At 47.4% G+C, this 16619-nt stretch overlaps 1 protein-coding gene across 2 annotated transcripts in view; it reads right to left on the bottom strand.

The window, feature by feature from the left end:
• B4galt4 (beta-1,4-galactosyltransferase 4) overlaps window positions 1-16402 on the bottom strand; it is a 44934-nt gene extending 28532 nt beyond the window's left edge. The window contains exons 1-2 of one of the 2 annotated variants that reach the window (XM_045147401.1): window positions 16283-16389; window positions 3060-3104 (exon numbers count right to left, since the gene is read on the bottom strand). The gene's annotated coding sequence lies outside the window, so the exon portion shown is untranslated. Of the gene's footprint in view, window positions 1-3059; window positions 3105-16282 lie in introns of both variants that reach the window. The other variant, XM_045147402.1, reaches the window with a different exon arrangement.
• Window positions 16403-16619: the final 217 nt, after the last annotated feature.

The following is a 16619-nucleotide window of genomic DNA, read 5'->3' as shown; positions in this document are numbered from 1 at the left end:
TTACAGGTGGAAAGAGACTCTGGTGTGCCCATTCATTCTCTCTTGCTCTCTTCTTCCAAATAAACTTAAAAAATAAAACAAGCTGGGCATGGTAATACATACCTTTAATCCCAGCATTTTGGGTGGCAGAGGTAAAAAGACTGCCATGAGTTCAAGGCCACCCTGAGACTATGTAGTGAATTTCAGGTCAGCCCAGGCTAGAATGAGACCCTACTTCGAAAAACCATAAGAAAGAAAATAAGGGGGAAAGAAAGCAAAGCTTTCCCCCTGCAGAGCTAGAAAAGCACATAGCCCTCAACAACAGAGAACAAATGCTACACTGTCAACGAGGCACTGTTACAGGGTACAACCCAACACAGGAAGTGGAGGTGAGGCAAAAACACAAGCGAACCCCAACAGAGCTCAACAATCTATTGGAAAAACAGGAAGAGCTACAGCACAAAGATTGTGGTGGTTTGAGTCAGGTCATAAACTTAGGTATTCTTTTTTTTTAAAGATTTTTATTTATTTCAGAGTGACAGAGAGAGAAAGAGGCAGAGAGAGAGAGAGAATGGGCGTGCCAGGGCTTCCAGCCACTGCAAACGAACTCCAGACGCGTGCGCCCCCTTGTGCATCTGGCTAACATGGGACCTGGGGAATTGAGCCTCGAACCGGGGTCCTTAGGCTTCACAGGCAAGCGCTCAACCGCTATGCCATCTCTCCAGCTTAGGTATTCTGAATGCTAGGTCCCCAGCTGGTAGCAATTTGGGAACTGGAGCTTCCTGGAGACAGTGCATTGGTGGGGAAGGGCTTATGGGTGTTATGGCCAACTGCCCCTTGCCAGGTTTGGCATGCTCTCCTGCCGCTGTTGTCCACCTGATGTTGGCCAGGAGGTGATGTCCACCTTCTGCTCATGCCATCATTTTCCTCTGCCATCACGGAGCTTCCCCTCCAGTCTGTAAGCCAAAATAAACTCTTTCCTCTCACAAGCTTCTCTTTGTCAAATGTTTTCTGCCAGCAACGTGCTGACTTCAACAGTGGTTAAGAACACAGGCTTTTGCCGGGCGTGGTGGTGCACGCCTTTAATCCCAGCACTTGGGAGGCAGTGGTAGGAGGATCACTGCGAGTTCGAGGCCACCCTAAGCCTACATAGTGAATTTCAGGTCAGCCTGGACTAGAGGAAACCTTACCATGAAAAACTAAAAAATAAATAAGTAAAAGGGGGGTCTGGAGAAATTTCTCAATGGTTAAGGCACTTGCCTGCAATGCCTAAGGACCTGAGTTTGAGTCCCCAGTACCCACATAAAGCCAGATGCAAGAACTGATGCATACTTTTGGAGTTCATTTGCAGTGGCTAGAGGCTACTCTTTATCTGTCTCTCTCAAATAAATAAAATTGGAAAAAAAGAAAAAGAAAAAAGCCAGGTAGTGGTACATGCCTTTAATCCTAGCACTCAAGAGAATAAGATAAGAGGATTGCTGTGAGTTTGAAGCTAGCCTGACATTACATGTAAATATCCCAGGTTAGCCTGGGTTAGAGTGAGACCCTGCCTCAAAAAGCCAAAAAATGGGCTGGAGAGATGGCTTAGCAGTTAAGTGCTTGCCTGAAGCCTAAGGACCCCGGTTCGAGGCTCAATTCCCCAGGACCCACGTTAGCCAGATGCACAAGGGGGCGCACGCGTCTGGAGCTTGTTTGCAGTGGCCGGAGGCCCTGGCGCGCCCATTCTCTCTCTCTCTCTCTCTCTCTCTGTCTGTCTCTCTCAAATAAATAAATAACCAAACAAAAATTTTTAAGCCAAAAAATAAAAATTAAAAAAAAAAACAGAGGCTTTGGATTTTGACAGAAAACGGCCACTGAACCTTCATTTCCTTATCTATAAAGTGAAATAGAATAATTTCTAGCTAAATTACAGAACTGGACCTAATATATTAATGTATGCAGTATCGGCTCGCCCCCTGGCATACAGTAGGCAGCAGCTTGTGCCCTTTCCAACGGTACAGTCCAGCTGCCCTCCCTAACAGGCCGCTGTGGCTCCCAGGGTACATTAACAGAGCTATCTCCAGAGTGGGGGGGGGGGCTCTTTGTGGGTTTCTTGCTCTTAGGCAACTGCAGACCCCGTCATTCCACTTGGGCTGCTCTAATAAAATACCATAAATGGACTCCTCATAGTTTTGGAGGCTTTTCTGGAAGTCCGAGGTCAGAGTCTCACATTGTTACTGAGGAACCACTTATTATGGCCTTTCTTTGTTGTATATATATTCCAAATATACATTTTATGTCTCAGGCTAATAATTTTAAGACGTCTCCTCATGACTTCATCTTAACCTGACTGTCCCCGATGTGTCCCATACCTCCTAATACCATCACATTTGGGATACTACTCAAGGAAGCCCACAAGGCCCCCAAAACAATGCAGGGCCATTGCCAAGGCACTTGGCTACTGACCAGAATTAGTTGTTAAGACCCTATCGCTGAAGATGCCACGCGCTTCAGTCGTGGGACACTGAGAAATCAAGCGGACGGAAGCCATCTCTCTGCGGGCTAGCTGTCACAGGGCTGGGGGAGAAAAGTCACGTACAGTCTTAACAAGCAGTGGACCCTGCTAACTGCATCATCAATCAGCCAGGGAAGATACACCCACAGGTGCAATGGTGGCATATAGGTTTTGGGAGTAGTCAATTGGTCCCTGGTTATAAGGCCCCTGCAGTGGGAGGGAATTCATGCCTGGCACTGAGAATCAAGTCAAAAGCCTATGGTCTGGAAAATCATAGACCCTAAATGGAAGCTCCCACTTTTCTTGGGCTAAATGAAGACATTGTGGCCATTAAAAAAAAAAAAAAAAAAAAAAAAACTTTGAGGGGCTGGAGAGATGGCTCAGCAGTTAAGGCGCTTGCCTATGACACATACGGACCCAGGTTCGATTCTCCAGGACCCACGTAATCCAGATGCACCAGGGGGCGCATGCATCCTGGAGTTCATTTGCAGTGGCTGGAGGCCCTGGGCACGCCCATTCTCTTTCTATATCTCTGCCTCTTTTTTTTTTCTTTCTCTCCCTAATAAATAAATGAATAATTATTTACCTCTCCTTGCAGAAGACAGGTCAAGAGCAAAGACTCTTCAGTCTCCTGCGAGTGAACAAAAGATAGGAAGGGTTTAGACAGAAACACCGCCCCATGAGTCTTTCAAGAGCAATCTTCCACCTTCACCCCCACCCCCAGCCCACCCCAGCTCACCAGCTAACTGCCTCGTGGCTTCCAGGCAACCTCACCCAGTCAGGCGACCCAGCCCAATCAGTTTCTCTAGCAATAAAACTCGGGAGCAGAAGTGCCCTTACTTTACAAGGCTACTATAAAAACTTCAACAGAGGATGCTCACAGACACACCCACCTCATTTCCAGAAACACAGTCCTGACTGACTCTACCAAGGTGACCCCTATTCAAATGTTATCAGAATATTAGCCAAGTCAATGACACCCCTGGAAACTCGATGTTGAAATATACTTGTTTTATTTCTCCAGATTAAATCTGACTACTGATAACTTCCTAGAATGCGGCCCATAGATCCATACTTGTAATGCTCCTGTGCTGAGTTTAGAATGTGGCCCCTTGGGCTGGAGAGATGGCTTAGCGGTTAAGTGCCTGCCTGTGAAGCCTAAGGACCCCAGTTCGAGGCTCGATTCCCCAGGACCCACATTAGCCAGATGCACAAGGGGGAGCACATGTCTGGAGTTTGTTTGCAGTGGCTGGAGGCCCTGGCATGCCCATTCTCTCTGTCTGCCTCTTTCTCTGTCTGTCACTTTCAAATAAATAAATAAAAATAAACAAAAAATAGAAAAAGAAAAAAAAGAATTATTCAAAATAGGCTAGTAGATTATATGATCTTTTTAAATCTTCATGTTTGGTGACCCTATTTTTCTGCAAAAATAAAAATGTGTTGATTGTCTGGGGAAAAAAAAAAGAAATATACTTGTTTTATTTTCTGTCTCTCCATAGTTTCTACTTTTCTTTCAATGAGCATATGTTCCTTTTAGAGTTAGAAAAACCATGATTTATTTCTAAGAGTTATTTCTAAGATGGGTTGTTCCTGGATGGTGGTGTCTGGGGAATTGGCATCAGACTGGACCTCTCTGTACCATTACTTAAGTGATTGTAAAACTCTGAACATTTACCACAGTCCTAGAACACTTTCTTTACTATATATACATATATATATTTTAACTTACTTGAGAGAAACATTGAGAAGGAGGAGAAAGACTGAGAGAAAGAGAATAGACACACCAAAGCCTCCAGCCACTGCAAACTCCAGACACGTGCACCACTTTGTGCATCTGGCTTCCCATGGGTACTGGGGAATCAGACCCCAGTGATTAGGGTTTGCAAACAAGTGTCACCTCTCCAGCCCCCACAACTATTTCCTGACTCAATCAGAGCCGTCACGAATGTCAAGAGAATGACTCCAGAGAACAAATTCAGGCAACATCAAAGATGTTATTTTAGGGCAGCCCTCACCACATTATTTCCTTTCTAGAAGTCTGTTTTAGGGTCGATTCAAAATAATCGGAGGTTTTTGTATTTTTACTTGTCCTTCCTGCCATGGAATCGGTCTTTTCTGAGCATGGGCTTAGGTACCTGCAGGCTAGAAGGAGAAGCCAAGCATCATCCCGGTTTGTCTTGGATCTTTCCCGGGTCTGAGTGCTTGTAATTTATTTTCAAGCAAGCTGGCTCCCTCGCACTCGACACTAAGTGACAGGTATCTCTTTCTAGTTTTGTGTACGCTGTAATGGTTCATAATAGTAAAAAGGATTTTTTATTTAAATAATTTTATTTATTTGCAAGCAGAGAGAATGTGTGTGCCAGGGCCTCTGGCCGTTGCCAACGGACACCAGATAATAAGCATGCATCACTTTGTGCATCTGGCTTTACACAGGCACCGGGGAATCGAACTCGCGTCGTTAGGCTTTACAGACAAGCGCCTTAACTTCAGAGCCATCTCTCCAGTCCCCCCAAAAAGTGTATTTTTTAACCAGGAAGACAAACTGTAACAAACAGTAACACTCATGAACACTCATTCTTGGGGAGTCCCAAGCTACTCATGTACAGAATGGGAAAAGCACCTCATTGGCATCCCAAGGCCTCTGAAGCCATCCTCCCAGCCAGACTCAGGGTGAGCCAGCGCCCTGGCTCCCTGGAGCAGCACTGTTCACTGCTACTGCACCTACTCAGCAGAGCCCACCTTCACCCACATTTGCCCACTCTCCTCAGACCTCTGACTGTGACCGTCCCAATTACCAATGACCACTGCCCTGACATGAGTGGTCCTGTTGACGTGATAAGTGGCTAGAAATGATACCACAGACCTGTCGTTCCAACTTAGGGAAACAACTTGATTATAAGCGCCAGAGGTTATTTCAAAAGTATTTGTACTCAGGCTGGAGAGATGGCTTAGCGGCTAAGCGCTTGCCTGTGAAGCCTAAGGACCCCGGTTCAAGGCTCCATGCCCCAGGACCCACGTTAGCCAGATGCACAAGGGGAGGCACGCATCTGGAGTTCGTTTGCAGTGGCTGGAAGCCCTGATGCTCCCATTCTCTCTCTCTCTCTCTCTCTTTCTCCCTCTCTCTCTCTCTCTCTCTCTCTCAAATAAATAAATAAATAATTTTTTTAAAGTATTTGTACTCATTCAAAAATCACATGCCAGTGCCAGGCTCCAGCTCAGAGGAGCGAAGAGATACTTATACACAGCTGCTGAGGGAATGAGGTGTCAACCAGGGTGGGCTGAGTCCCCCCCCACACCCGCCAGTCAGACACCCTGGGGTTGGACTGGTTGGTACAGAGAACCTGGACCAGAGCGAGGGCTCAGGCACACTGGAGTCTGTCCCTGGACCTCCCTATGGTGAAACCCACAGGAGAGAGGGAGGAAGTGATCATCAGTTGGGAGAGGGCGCAACAAAATAATGGTGGCGCTGGATTTTAACCCCCAGGATAAAATGAGTATCCACGATGACGTAGTGATCAAACACTCAAATGAGAAAGCGCAGCTCTTCTAACAAGCTTCCAATAATAAAAGAGGTGGGAGGGAGAAAATAAATCACCATGAGGCAAACACTCACAGTAATAATTGTTACTTACAAGGCTCCACCCATGAAGGCTGAAATTAAAGGGTGAAGAATTGAGTATAAATAGCCAGGCATGAGCCCGGTGTGGTGGCGCACGTCTTTAATCTCTGCACTTGGGAGGCAGAGGTGGGAGGATCGCTGTGAGTTTGAGGCCACCCTGAGACTACATAGTGAATTCCAGGTCAGCCTGGGCTAGAGTGAGACCCTACCTCAGGAAAAAGAAAAAACAAAAATTGAGGATGAACAGCCTTGTGCTTTGCTTCACTGTAAACCTTCTCCTTTCTTCAATCACTAACTATAAGAGTTACACAATTGTTAAGGAAGTTACCAAGGTTTAAATCACCTGGGCTAGGATCTACTGACCTGTGAACCCTTGATTGGCCCCACCAAGAATGGAACCTGTCTTCTGAGGTTTTGGTGGTTTGATCCAGGTGTCCCCCATAAACTTAGGTGGTCTGAATGCTAGGTTCCCAGTGATGGAGATGTGGGAATTAACGCCTCATGGAGGCAGTGTATTGTTGGGGGGCAGGCTTATGGGTGTTATAGCCAGTTTATCCTTGCCAGTGTTTGGCACACTCTCCTGTTGCTATTGTCCCCCTGATGTTGGCCAGGGGGTGATATCCACCCTCTGCTCATGCCATCGTTTTCCCCTGCCATTGTGGAGCTTTCCCTCGAGTATATAAGCCAAAATAAACCTCTTTTTCTCTTGGTTGGGTGATTTCTGCCAGCTATGCGAACCGGACTGCAACAGTAAAGTGGTACTGAGGAGTGGGGTTGCTGCTAGACACCTGACTGTGTGGCTCTGACCTTTTGGAGCTTATTTTCAAGAGGAATGTGGAAGGATTTGAAACCTTGGCCTAAGAGACGCCTTGCAGTGCTGTAAGTACAGCTTGATGGACTATTCAGGTCAGAGGCGAAAGACCTAAAGGCAGTAAGAACTATGGACTGTGAGGTTTGGTTTATGAGGGGGAGAAAGAGCTTTGCCTGGACTGGGCTAGCAGTTTGTGTGAGAAACTTGCTGTTATGATTGTGACCTGAAAAGTTGTGCAGGGATGCTTTGCATAGAAATGAACTGGTGTGAGCAGAGGGATATGGCACAGAAAGAAAAATCTTTGGGTGAACTACTGCCCGTTCAGCTGCAATTGAGAGATTACAACCTTTGAGACTGGGCCAGTTGACCTGCACTGGGACAACAGGAAGAATGTAGACTTTTTTGGAAGGGCCTGAGTGCTCAAGGAGTGTCCTGTTCTTCGAAATCTGCTTTATTCCCCCCTGGATTAACAAATTGGTATTGTGGAGTATAAGAAATGCAGGAAAGAGGGTCATTGAGTTTGCAACACAGTCTTGTGTTTTGGAGGTGGTAATGGGCAATTTGAAGCAGGTTTGCTGGTTGCCTGAATGGAGACCCCATGGGGCCATGAGGATGAACCATGGGTTGCAGTGGAGACCCAGTGGAGATGCTGGGACCACGAGATGGCTGCCAAGGAAAGCTGCCGGCCCCTTGAGAAGCCTAGCTGGAGGGGCAGAATTGGAATACCAGAGACTTGTTGCTGGTTAGAATTATCAGACTTGGAGGCTCAGGGTCCACTGCGGAAGAGGTGGCGGGAAGAATGTAAGAGCCAAAGGAAGGGTAAGACTCCTTACAATGTCCTCCCCCCCAGACACAAAATGGCCTGGATATCCATGACCTCACAGTGCCTGACACTACCTATACAAGACCATCATAAGAGGAGGAAAAGATCATGACATCAAGATAAATGAGAGACTAATTGAGAAGGGGAGGGAATAGGATGGAGAATGGAATTTCAAAGGGAAAAGTGAGTGAGGGAGGGAATTACCATAGGATATTTTTTATAATCATGGAAGTTGTTAATAAAAAAAAATAATTTGAAAAGAAAAAAAGGAAATAAAAAGGAATGCTTTAAAAAAAAGAATTATCAGACTTGGAAATTTGTCACTAATTAGAGTTGTTGGACTTGGAGTTACAGAGTTTGATGTTTGCCCTGGTTGTTTTAAATCTTATATTGGATGAATATTTCTTTGCTATACCCAATGCCATCTTTTGCAGTGTGAATGCTTATTATGTGTCATTATGGGTTTTTCGTGGTTATATTTTGGTATTATGTCTCAATAAAAAGATCTTGGACTACAGAGATGTTTGAACATCATTGGGATTAATAAAAACTATGGGACTCTTAAAGTTAGACTGAATGCATTGTATTTTACATTATGTATGGATATCAGTTTATGGGGGCCAGGGGCAGAATGTGGTGGTTTGATTCAGTTGTTCCCCATAAACTTAGGTGTTCTGAATGCTAGGTTCCCAGCTGATGGAGATTTGGGAGTTAACGCCTCCTGGAGGGAGTGTATTATTGGGGGCGGGCTTATGGGTGTTATAGCCAGATTACCCTTGCCAGTGTTTGGCATACTCTCCTGTTGCTATTGTCCACCTTATGTTGGCCAGGGGGCGATGTCCACCCTCTGCTCATGCATCATTTTCCCTGCCATCGTGGAGCTTCCCCTCAAGTCTGTAAGCAGAAATAAATCCTCGTTTTCCCACAAGCTTCTCTAGGTTGGGTGATTTCTTCCAGCAATGCAAACCTGACCACGACAGAGGTGATCTGTGCCAAAGACTGAAGAGGTTCAGCTTCATTACAAGCCTGAGACAACATCAAACTCTTCCACAAGTAACAAACAGACCTCAAAATCATGACCAAAAACATAAATGAATAAAAGATGCCTGGCGTGGTGGTGCACACCTTTCATCCCAGCACTCAGGAGGCAGAGGTAGGAGGATCGCTGTGAGTTCGAGGCCACCCTGAGACTACATAGTGAATTCCAGGTCAGCCTGGGCTAGAGTGAGACCCTACCTCAAAAAAAAAAAAAAATCATAAAGCCAGAGAAAGAACGTTCCAAATCAGCATCTGTAGATTATGAACTGAATTCCCAAAGAAAATCACTTTATGTATTCTTTATGCCTCGGCCCACCATAACACACTGCAGTTATTCAACTGGATAAATAATGCACTTTTCTAGGCTATACTGCCAAAATGCATGAGAACACATCGAAATTCCTACTGCTGAAAGAGATGATTTTTTTAAAAAGGCCTGGAGAGATGGCTTAGCCGTTAACTGCTTGCCTGTGAAGCCTAAGGACCCCAGTTCAAGGCGCGATTCCCGGGACCCACGTTAGCCAGATGCACAAGGGGGCGCACGTGTCTGGAGTTTGTTTGCAGTGGCTGGAGGCCCTGGCATGCCCATTCTCCCTCTCTGCCTCTTTCTCTCTCTGTCACTGTCAAATAAATAAATAAAAACACCAAAAAAATTTTTAATATAATAAAATTTTTAAAAAGAAAAGACTAATAGACAAGAGAAAAGATTCAATGCCCTTCTATGAGCAGTGTCCCAAGGCCAATAAGTAACACTTTCTCTTGGGGCAGCCCACCACCCTCTCTCCAGGACAACTGACTATTCAAAAAGAAACAGCTGCCTGTTGGCCTGAGCTGAGTTACAGCCTGAGGTTGTAAAACTCAGCCTTCCTCACTATAGCAAATACTTGAGACAATGAGCTTCTTAGAAAGAAGGAAAGATCAATTCTGGCCAATAGTTTCGGAGATTTCAAACCACCGTCAGTTGGTCTTGTTTATGGGGATGTGGTGAAGTGGCACAACCTAACTCCTCTCCTCGTAGCTGGAGAGATGGCTTAGCGGTTAAGGTGCTTGCCTGCAAAGGACCTTGGTTCGATTCCCCAGTAGTCATATAAGCCAGATGCACAAGGTGGTGCATGCTCTGGAGTTCATTTGCAGTGAGCCCATTCTCTCTCTCTCTTTCTCTCTGCCTCATTTGCTAAAGCACTTGAGGATGGAGTTGGGATTCCCTAGCACCCACATAAACGCTGGGCGGACATGCAGGCCAGTACTGTAACCCCAGTGCAAACGTTGGAGCACGCTTGCTAGCTAGACTAGCTGAGTCACTGAGCTCCGTGTAAAGGTGAGACCTTGCCTCAGTAAAACAGAGCGATGGAATATGACACCCAAAGTCAATACTGCGTACACATGCCCAACACAAGCATATAGGCACAAAACAATGCCGATGCAGGGACTGGAGAGATGGGTCAGTAGCTAAAGGCTCTTGCTTGCAAAACCTCACAGTCTGGGTTCGATTCCCCAGTACACACATAAAGCCAGTTACACAAAGTGGCCCCTGCATCTGGAGTTGGTTTGCAGTGGCAGGAAGCCCTGGTGTACCATTGTCTCTCCTTCTCTCTCTCTGTCCTTGCAAATAACTACATTTTAAAAATGTGGGCTCAGCCAGGCGTGGGTGGCGCATGCCTTTAATCCCAGCCCTCAGGAGGCAGAGGATTGCCATGAGTTCGAGGCCACCCTGAGACTCCATAGTGAATTCCAGGTCAGCCTGGGCTAGAGTGAAACCCTACCTCGAAAACCAAAAAAAAAGTGGGCCGAAGAGATGGCTTAGCGGTGAAGGCGCATTCCTGCGAAGCCTAAGAACCCCGTTCGATTCTCCAAGTCCCACATAAGCCAGATGCACAAGGGGGCGCATGCTTCTGGAATTCGTTTGCAGTGACTACATCTCTCTCTCTCCCTCTCTCTGTCTCTAAATAAATAAATAAATAAAAATAAAATCTTTAAAAAAAAAATGCAAGAGAAAGGGCGCCAAGCATGGTGGCACGTGCCTTTAATCCCAGCACTTGGGAGGCAGAGGCAGGAGGATCTCTGTGAGTTCAAGGCCACCTGAGACTCCATAGTGAATTCCAGGTCAGCCTGAGCTAGAGTGAGACTCTACCTCAATAAATAAATAAATAAATGAATAAATGAATGAAGGTGCTGGAAACCCACTCTCCAAATGTCCCCAAGTGACCTTTCACTGGACTCCACTTTCCCAAAAATGTCAAGCTGGGAGTCAGTCCTTCAACACACAGGCCTTTGAGGGGCGCATAATATCCTAACTACAGGAGAGCTACCCAGCCCCGTGGAGCACAATGCACCTCTTCACACAGCAAGAGCCCGTGGGAATCCAGACTTGCAGACAGGTGTTTGCGCAACACCTATTTTGCAGCATGAATTTCTCATGAAACAACGAGGGAACCGAATAACTGAAATTGTCTCAATGGGATGCACGCTATACAGAACAAGACAGGATTATCAAGAATTCCTGGTGGGGCGTTATTTTCTTTCTTGGCTTGTATGTGTGTGCGTGCACGCGCAGTGTGATGATGCATCCACTGCACGTGTCCATCAGTTTCCTTGCCCCAGTGGCACGGTGGACCTTAAGCGTCCAATTGCATGGCTCTTCTGCCCATTCTGAGTTGCACCCCGAGAGTCTCTGGCAGGAGGTAGGGGGTGGGCACTCGGTGGGGTCTCTGCTTCCCTACCGGGATTACATGCAGGCCACACCCAGCTGCCCCTGTGGGTCCTGTGGCTCAAACTCTGACCCATCTCTCAGACCTCAGAAGTACCCTCAACCTCTCCAGTCCAGGAGGCTTTACTGGAAGTTCACTGGTAGTTGGATGTCTTTTCCAGCTGACCTTGGGAGTAACCTTCTGTAGTAGTTAAGGATGTGTCTGTGCCATTTAAGATTGAGACGCTCAGAGATCTGGGATAAAGTTGGCTTCTGGCTGAAGTGACAAAAGTGCTGAGTTCAAGTTCTTACCAGCTGCAGGAATGGTTGCGGGTAAGTAACCTACGTTTTCTGAGCTTATCTGGACATTTGTTCCAAAAGCATGCCTCGACCAAGTGTGGTGGCTCACACCTATAATCCCAGCAACTCGGGGAGGCAGACGCAGGAGCATCGCTGTAAGTTTGGGGCCAGCCTGGGGCTACAGAGTGAATGCCAGGTCAGCCTGGGCTACAGTGAGACCCTACCCCAAACAAAAGAAAAAAAAGAAGAAGAAGAAAAGAAAGTATTTCCAATAAAAGTACTCCAGAAGTACTTTTATGAAATAGCACGGTGGTGTACTGAAACTGTCTGATTTCTGGGTTCCACTCCAATCCCTCTTCGGCACAAACGCCACAGAAGAGATGGGGTCCCCCTCTGGTGTGGCACAACCCGCGCTCACGTGGTTGGCAGGTTTGTACCAGTGGTGATTTGAACCTCAATAACTTCCGGGGTCTGAGATACAGGAAAATGAAACTTTAACATAGTCGACTCTTACAGTAAGGTTTGAGAACCAGTGAAACAGGAGAGCGGCCCTGCGGAGTAATGGAGCCTGAGCGAGCTTTCATTTTCCTTCTGAGGGAAGAAAAGTAGGAAGAAGATATGTGCAAAGGAGACTTTTTTTTTTTAATGCATTTCAATACAGATTTTTTTTTTTTTTTTTTTTTTTTGCTTTTCGAGGTAGAGTCTCATTCTAGCCCAAGTTGACCTGGAATTCACTCTGTAGTCTCATTTTCAGGGTGGCCTCGAACTCACGGTGAGCCTCCTACCTCTGCCTCCCCAGTGCTGGGATTAAAGGTGTGCACCACCACTCAATACAGATTTTTGTTGCTGTTGGTGGTTTTGTGTGTGTGTGTGTTTTGTTTTGTTTTGTTTTAAGTTAAGAGAGAAAGACAGAGAGAGAGAATTGGCATGCCAGGGCCTCCAGCCACTACAATTGAACTCCAGCAATGTGTGCCATCTTGTGCACATGTGTGACCTTATGGTCAAAATCACCTTGTGTGTCTGGCTTACATGGGTCCTGGGGAGCCAAACCTTGGTCCTTAGGCTTTGCAGGCAAGCACCTTCACCTCTAAGCCATCTCTCCAGCCCTGTTCTTTTTTTAAACAGGGTCTCTAGCCCAGGCTGTTCTGGAACTCACTCTGTAGTCTCAGGCTGGCAGATGATCCTCCTACCTCAGTGCTGGGATAAAAGTTGTGTACCACCAAGCCTGGCTTCAACACAGCTTTTGACTCTATTATTTAGGATATAATCAGAGACAGATTGTGACGCTGAGACCAGTACTGCTAAAATAACCAAAAATTGAAAAGAATCCAAAACTTAACAATAATGATCTGATTTGATTATGGTACATACATATGATAGAACACATGCTTTCATTGAAAAGGTGTTTCAAAGTCCTTAACTACATAGGAAAAAGCTCACAATAGCCAAGTGAGCGAAAAAAAAAGAATATAAAACTGTATACAAAATACAATCCCAATTATGCAATATAAGCATGTGTATGCAATCCTAATTATGCAATATATGTGTGTGCATGATTTCTATATGCAAGACAGCAGTCACTGGTGGTCAACAGAAATTGTTTGTAATTTTTATATATTTATTAGAGAAAAGGAGAGAGAGAGAATGGGCACACTAGGGCCTCTATCCACTGCAAATGAGCTCCAGATGCATGCACCACCATGTGCATCTGGCTTACACGGGATCTCGGGAATCGAGCCTGGGTCCTTAGGCTTCATGGGCAAGTGCCTTAACTGCTAAGCCATCTCTCCAGCCCTGTTTTGTAATGTTTAACTGGGGTGGGGGAAGAGTTCATCACCAGAAACGATGTTGCTTTCTGGATTAATGATTAGTTTTCCTTTACAATATACTAAAACATAAAGAGAATACGACAGAGATCACAATGTTTAGTTACATAAAGTTCACAGCAATGCAATCATATAAACTTAAAAAAAAAAAACAGTGTTAAATAGGTACTGCAGGCCCTTCTACAAAACAAACAAGGGCCCAGCAGTTAAGGTTCTTGCCTACAAAGTCTAAGGACTAGAGTTAAAGTCCCTCATACCCACATAAAGCCAGATGCACAAAATGGAACATACATCTGGAGTTCATTTGCGGTGGCTACTGGCTGGAGGCCCTAGTGAGCCCATTCTCTCTCTCTCTTTTTAAAATAAATAAATAAAAATTTTTAAAGCTGGGCATGGTAGTACATGCCTCACACCTTTAATCTCAGCACTGAGGAAGCAGAGGCAGGAGGATCACTGAGAGTTCCCGGCCACCCTGAGACTCCATAGTGAATTCCAGGTCAGCCTGGGCTAGAGCGAGACCCTACCCCAAGACAGGGGGTTGTAGGTATATTTCAATGCCCGAGAAACCTGTGGATTCTGCTTGAAATACCTATTCCTAAATGCCCAGGGGTTTTATTTCAAAAATCTGAGGTGGGGTCAAAAAACAAATCTGTATTTTACATGGGAATCCAGGTAATTCTGAGGCATGCAGCCAGGTTTGAGAAATCATTGTTCCTCTATGTTTAAATATATATATATATACTAGAAGAGCCAGGCACTGCGGCTGCCTCTTGATTATAATGCTAACACGTGAGCCGGGCATGGTGGCGCACGCCTTTAATCCCAGCACTCAGGAGGCAGAGGTAGGAGGATTGCCATGAGTTCAAGGCCACCCTGAGATGACAGAGTTAATTTCAGGTCAGCCTGGACCAGAGTGAGACCCTACCTCGAAAAACCAAAAAATAATAATAATAATAATAATAATAACAATAATAATGCTAACACGTGGGGGCTGAGGTGGAAAGGCTGCTCCAAGTTTGGGACCCCAATGGGCTGCAAGAGCGAATTCCAAGCCGGCTTAGGCAAGGAGCGAGACCCTGTCTCAAAAAAAAAAAAAAAAAAGCAATAGCTGCCTTGCCTAGGATGCTGGCAATAGGAACAGGCCCTTCAGAGCGGGTTGAGCCTTGGTTTTCAAGTCATTTGCACATGTATGGGTAAAGCACACATTACCAGGTCAGCTTAGGCAGATGCCATGCACTTATCCTAGCAGTGACATATAACACGTAAAAACAAGAGCTGCTGGTTCTGCCCCTACCTGCTCAAATAGTTCAGCACCAGCTCTTTGAGATGTTTTTAATCTGATTAAAGTTGTGGAGCTCTCCAAAAAAAAAAAAAAAAACGCACACAATCAGAATCCCAAAAGTACACAGGCTCCACAAAGGCCAAAGCTGCTCTAGAAGTTAACTTAAAAAAAAAAAAAAAAAGTCCAAACATAATCTCAGTCCAAACATTATCTCCTTCCCCCGGAGCCGCATTCCAGCATTCTTTGGCAGGGCGAAAGGAACGCCCTCTCCCCGAATCTCAGTTTCTCAACGCGAGCCTTGGGTTCTATTCAACCGTCCTGGAGGTTTCTTGACTTTTCTTCCATGCTCAATGCATGACTGTCCTCCCTTTAAAACCGGCTCAATCAATCAATTAAAAAAAAAAAAAAAAAAGCCCTACGAATCTCCGCTCAAATCTCAAATTACCTTCTTTCTGCCCTTTCATCGCCAGCGGGTAGGGGAGGGCTGCGGGTGCCCTTCTCCCTGCCCGGGACACCCGCTCGCCCGACTTGGGGACACTGGGTACCTTGCACGTCCCTCGCGTAGCTCGCGTGGTCCAGGGGCCTCTGCAGGGTGCAGATCTCCGCTGCCCTTTCAACACCGCCCGCCGACCCGAGAGGAAACCGCCCTGATCTAATGGATGTCAGACCACCCCACCGAGAGATACAGCCGCCAAGGTGGACAGAGACCCCCCCCCCCCCAGCACCACCACCCCACCCCACCCCCCGACCAGCTGCAGGTGTCTCTCAAATCCTCAGGTGCCAGCCGGGCATGGTGGCGCATGCCTTTAATCCCAGCACTGGGGAGGTAAAGGTAGGAGGATCGCCGTGAGTTCGAGGCCAGCCTGAGACTACAGAGTGAATTCCAGGTCAGCCTCGACCCTGCCTCGAAAAACTAAAAAACAAACAAACAAAAAAATCCTCAGGCGCCAGGCGCGCCCCTCCCCATCCCCAAGCCCCCGCGAGCCAAGAGCAGGTGAGCTTGGACAGTTTCGCGGGTGAAATGACAGTGAAAGGTACCCAGGAAGAAGGTCGTTGTCGGGGGTCACACAGCTGCAAGCGGGTGACCCCCAGATCCGTGATGCGGAACCCCGAAGACGCGCCCCGGACCTGATCCCCATCCAGCAGCATCTCCACCTGCCTCCTCCCAGGCCCGCAGTGGGCAGCGGCCGGCGCGCCCCGGGAGCCCGAACCCCCGGCCCAAAACCTCGGCCTCCGCAGGGCCCCCCCCGCAGCTCCAGGCAGAGACCCGGGCGGTCCCCGGCCAGGCCCGGCTCGCTAGGCCCCGCGCCCGCCCGGCTGCAGCCCCGGGGACCGAGCCGGCCCGCTCCTCGCCGTCCCCGGGCCCGGCGCGCGCGCCTCGGCCGCCCGCCCGCCCGTGGTGCCCGAGCCCCTGGCATACTCACTCGGCGGGACCGGGCCGCGGGCAGCAGAGCCCCGGGAGGATAGGATGGCCAAGAGTAAAGCCGGAGCACCGCCTCAGCTGACCCGGGAACCGGCTCCGCCCCTTGCCGCCCTGGAGGTGGGTCTGCCCGGTCTCCGCGGGCTTAGCGCCCTCCCCAGGCCCTGCTGGAGCTTGCTAAACCGGAGCTGTGGTGCAACATCCCAGCTTTGGGAAGGAGGATTCCAGACTATTCTGATAATATTGGGGTAAGGGCCCTTGCACCTCCCAAATCCCACCCCCCCCCCACCCCCGTGAGTGTCACAAAAATCCAGGGAAGGGGATTGGGACCTTTCCCTCTT

This window comes from Jaculus jaculus, chromosome 4, assembly GCF_020740685.1.
Source record: "Jaculus jaculus isolate mJacJac1 chromosome 4, mJacJac1.mat.Y.cur, whole genome shotgun sequence".
NCBI classification, from domain to species: domain Eukaryota; kingdom Metazoa; phylum Chordata; class Mammalia; order Rodentia; family Dipodidae; genus Jaculus; species Jaculus jaculus.
This window is presented reverse-complemented; position numbering and strand designations above follow the sequence as displayed.